The sequence below is a fragment of the Nomia melanderi genome, unplaced genomic scaffold (genome assembly GCF_051020985.1).
Source record: "Nomia melanderi isolate GNS246 unplaced genomic scaffold, iyNomMela1 scaffold0239, whole genome shotgun sequence".
NCBI lineage: Eukaryota > Metazoa > Arthropoda > Insecta > Hymenoptera > Halictidae > Nomia > Nomia melanderi.
The window spans coordinates 10,001-15,000 of NW_027475354.1; the positions used below are offsets into that span (position 1 = coordinate 10,001).

The following is a 5,000-nucleotide window of genomic DNA, read 5'->3' on the forward strand; positions in this document are numbered from 1 at the left end:
GACGCACGACGCCGCGAACACTCACGCGAGTCCATACAAACGATTCCGATCGTTTTTGCAACAACTAGAACGTACACTGTCCGTGAAATTCACAGAATTTTCGCGTGTCCGCGACAAACGCCGACGAGACACCCATCGTTCGCTCGTACGTAGCATCCTTCTCTTAACCCGACTCAGAAACGTTCTTTGCGCCTTCGGTAAAAAAACGTTCGATCCGAAGAGGTGAACGACGGCGGGGATTTGACAGAGCTACGCAAGCAGTGTATGGTACGTAAACGACCCTCAGCCAGGCGTGGTCCAGGAATTGTATCCGTGGACCGCAATGTGCGTTCGAAATGTCGATGTTCATGTGTCCTGCAGTTCACACGTTGACGCGCAATTAGCTGCGTTCTTCATCGACCCACGAGCCAAGTGATCCACCGTTCAGGGTAATCGTATAAATTTTATATTTCACATATATAATTTTATTCTCATTTGTTCGACCTAATATCTCTCTTCTTTCAAAGAGAAGATAAAAGTTGATACCTGAATCTCCGACCAGCGCGCGAAGGAGATTCAGGCGTCGCCTTGGAGACGACACCGAAGCCTTTCGAGACGAAAAACGTTCAAGTAATATGTATATATTTCTCGACGTTCCGGGCGTATAGTGCATTCAAAAACCCGCGAAAGACGCAGAAGACTCGCACGCGTGGAAACGACGGGATATATTTTGTATCCTACCCGATACTGAATCCATCGCGTGCAGTCGACCCTCGCGTTCTTCCGATCAGACGCATCTATTGTTGCGCGCATGTTTTCGCGTCGCATCGCGCGAAACGTTGCACGAATCGTACCGATCGATCGATTGAAAGCAAATAATGAAAAAAGACTTCACAGCTGGCTCTTTGCCGGTCATTCGTCCCATGTTATCTCTTGCCGCGAAATTGGCGCGCAAGAGTTGGGTGTCAGACGCGCGGCTTTAAAACGAGCTTCACGGCCGGTCCCTTCGTTACCGCTTTCGTTCTTTCTCTCGGAACGACCATGAACGAACACGACGAGCGACGCTACGGCATACACACGTCCACGGATTCGATTAAAAAAACAGACTTCACAGCTGGCTCTTTGCCGGTCATTCGTCCCATATTATCTCTTGCCGCGAAATTGGCGCGCAAGAGTTGGGTGTCAGACGCACGGCTTTAAACGAGCTTCACGGCCGGTCCTCTCAATTCCGTGTACGGTACACGCAAGATGCGGGTTCCACTTCCAGACTACCCGGTCCCTTCTCTCTACGAGAATCGATAGTAGAAGAACGGCTCGAAAACGCGTCTCAGAGACTAGGGGAAAAGAAGCGGTATGCGAGCGAAACGAAAACGCATTATGGAAACGTCGCGAAACAATGTTCGACGGTTGCTCGGTTCCAATCGTGCGGCCGTTTCAATTTCTCGTGCGCTTCACCGTCCCTCCGTAACTCTGGCCGATCGCGTATACCGAAGAGCCGACACGCGCAAAAACCACAGGCATTGTATACTGTATATATATATGTTACAGTCACAGCCTTCGCGCGTTTTACTCTCCGACGCGGGGTTTCCACGACGAAAGAGAGACAGTTTCGTGGCGGGTGACTCGGCCGAATCGCTACGACGGGTATTTCTATTATAGAACGAATCATCGCCACCCTTTACCAGTGCCCGACGAAGGAATCACAAGGTCATCTGGAGTTTACAATGCCAGCGACGGTAATTCCAACGAAGACCCGATAAGTCAACTCATCGTTCTATTTCTCCCCGTACAGAAAAGCGAATCGACGCTAACGCACCTCGCGCAAGCACGAACGTTCTCTTCGCGTGGATCATCCCATCGTCGAAAGATGTAAAGACGCATTGGAGATCGTGGTCTCTGGCGGGCTCATTGCACGCCCCACTGCATATCTTTCCTCGAATCGAGAATGATTCGTCACTAAGGCTGCGAAACTACGCGTCGAGGAAACTAGGGGAAAGAAGCGGGATGCGAGCGAAACGACAATACATTATGGAAACGTCGCGAAACAATGTTCGGCGGTTGCTCGTTTCCTCCTGCGGACGTTTCATTGCTCGGGCGCTTCACGTCCCTCCGTAACCTTCGCGCGATCGCGTGCCCCGGAGAGCCGGCAACCGGTGAACCACAGGCGTATAAACTATAGTCTTCTATAGCAAGCCTTCGGCGGTTACTCTCCGAGCGGGGATTCCACGACGAGAGAGAATTTCGTGGCGGGTGACATCGGTCGAAACGCTACGACGGGTATTTCTATTATAGAACGAATCATCGCCACCCTTTACCAGTGCCCGACGAAGGAATCACAAGGTCATCTGGAGTTTACAATGCCAGCGACGGTAATTCCAACGAAGACCCGATAAGTCAACTCATCGTTCTATTTCTCCCCGTACAGACAAGCGAATCAACGCTATCGCACCTCACGCATGCACGAACGTTCTCTTCGCGTGAATCGTCCATCGTCGAAAGATATAGCCGCTTGGAGATCGTGGCCCATCAAGTTCTTCCGTAACTCCTGCGCGATCGCGTACCCCGGAGAGCAGGCAACCGGTGAACCACAGGCGTATAAACTATAGTCTTCTATAGCAAGCCTTCGCGTTTACTCTACGACGCGGGGATTCCACGACGAGAGAGATTTTCGTGGCGGGTGACACGGCCGAATCGCTACGACGGGTATTTCTATTATAGAACGAATCATCGCCACCCTTTACCAGTGCCCGACGAAGGAATCACAAGGTCATCTGGAGTTTACAATGCCAGCGACGGTAATTCCAACGAAGACCCGATAAGTCAACTCATCGTTCTATTTCTCCCCGTACAGAAAAGCGAATCGCGCTATCGCACCTCACGCAAGCAGGAATGATCTCTTCGCGTGGATCGTCCATCGTCGAAAGATGTAAGACGTACAGAAATCGTGGTCCATCACGATTATTCGTAACTCTCCGAGTCGCGTATCTGAGAGTAGGACAAACGGAGAACCACAGGCATAAATAATACTATATGTTTCTTATATAGTTAGCCTTCGCGTTTTACTCTCCGACATGGGGATTCCACGACGAGAGAGAGTTTCGTGGCGGGTGTCTCGGCCGAATCGCTACGACGGGTATTTCTATTATAGAACGAATCATCGCCACCCTTTACCAGTGCCCGACGAAGGAATCACAAGGTCATCTGGAGTTTACAATGCCAGCGACGGTAATTCCAACGAAGACCCGATAAGTCAACTCATCGTTCTATTTCTCCCCGTACAGAAAAGCGAATCGACGCTATCGCACCTCGCGCGAGCACGTAACTACTCTTCGCGTGGATCGTCCCATCGTCGAAAGATGTAAGACGCACGGAAATCGTGGCCCATCAACGTTTTTTTGTAACTCTGCCGATCGCGTATCACAGAGCCGAGACGCACATACCACAGGCGTATAATACCGTTTTCTTTCGTATGGTAAGCCTTCGCGTTTACTCTTCGGCGCGGGGTTTCCACGTCGAGAGAGACATTCGTGGCGGGTGACATCGGTCGAAACGCTACGACGGGTATTACTATTATAGAACGAATCATCGCCACCCTTTACCAGTGCCCGACGAAGGAATCACAAGGTCATCTGGAGTTTACAATGCCAGCGACGTGTAATTCCAACGAAGACCCGATAAGTCAACTCAACGTTCTATTTCTCCCCGTACAGAAAAGCGAATCGACGCTGTTGCACCTCACGCAAGCACGAACGTTCTCTTCGCGTGGATCGTCCCATCGTCGAAAGATGTAAGACGCACGGAAATCGTGGCACATCACGTGTTTTCGGAACTCTGTCGACCGCGTATCTCAGAGACGACGCGCGCGAACCACTGGCATATACTATTATATATCGCGTTTTACCCTCCGACGCGGGGATTCCACGACGAGAGAGAGTTTCGTGAGCGGGTTGACTCGGAAGAAACGCTACGACGGGTATTTCTATTATAGAACGCATCATCGCCACCCTTTACCAGTGCCCGACGAAGGAATCACAAGGTCATCTGGAGTTTACAATGCCAGCGACGGTAATTCCAACGAAGACCCGATAAGTCAACTCAACGTTCTATTTCTCCCGTACAGAAAAGCGAATCGACGCAATCGCACCATACGCGTGCACGTAAACAACTCTTCGCGTGGATCGTCCCATCGTCGAGAGACGTAAGTTTTCATAGTATGAATTCGCGTTTTACTCTCCGACGCGGGGATTCCACGACGAGAGAGAGTTTCGTGAGCGGGTTGACTCGGAAGAAACGCTACGACGGGTATTTCTATTATAGAACGCATCATCGCCACCCTTTACCAGTGCCCGACGAAGGAATCACAAGGTCATCTGGAGTTTACAATGCCAGCGACGGTAATTCCAACGAAGACCCGATAAGTCAACTCAACGTTCTATTTCTCCCCGTACAGAAAAGCGAATCGACGCAATCGCACCATACGCGTGCACGTAAACAACTCTTCGCGTGGATCGTCCCATCGTCGAGAGACGTAAGTTTTCATAGTATGAATTCGCGTTTTACTCTCCGACGCGGGGATTCCACGACGAGAGAGAGTTTCGTGAGCGGGTTGACTCGGAAGAAACGCTACGACGGGTATTTCTATTATAGAACGCATCATCGCCACCCTTTACCAGTGCCCGACGAAGGAATCACAAGGTCATCTGGAGTTTACAATGCCAGCGACGGTAATTCCAACGAAGACCCGATAAGTCAACTCAACGTTCTATTACTCCCCGTACAGAAAAGCGAATCGACGCAATCGCACCATACGCGTGCACGTAACAACTCTTCGCGTGGATCGTCCCATCGTCGAGAGACGTAAGTTTCATAGTAAGCCTTCGGCGTTTTACTCTCCGACGCGGGGATTCCACGACGAGAGAGAGAGTTTCGTGAGCGGGTTGACTCGGAAGAAACGCTACGACGGGTATTTCTATTATAGAACGCATCATCGCCACCCTTTACCAGTGCCCGACGAAGGAATC

At 50.7% G+C, this 5,000-nt stretch overlaps 1 non-coding gene across 1 annotated transcript; it reads right to left on the reverse strand.

Annotated features, from left to right (window-relative positions):
- Window positions 1-276: 276 nt before the first annotated feature.
- On the reverse strand, window positions 277-431 carry LOC143175863 (5.8S ribosomal RNA). The gene has a single exon (XR_013000515.1). It is a non-coding gene; the product is annotated as a 5.8S ribosomal RNA (ribosomal RNA).
- Between the last annotated feature and the right edge of the window lie 4,569 nt (window positions 432-5,000).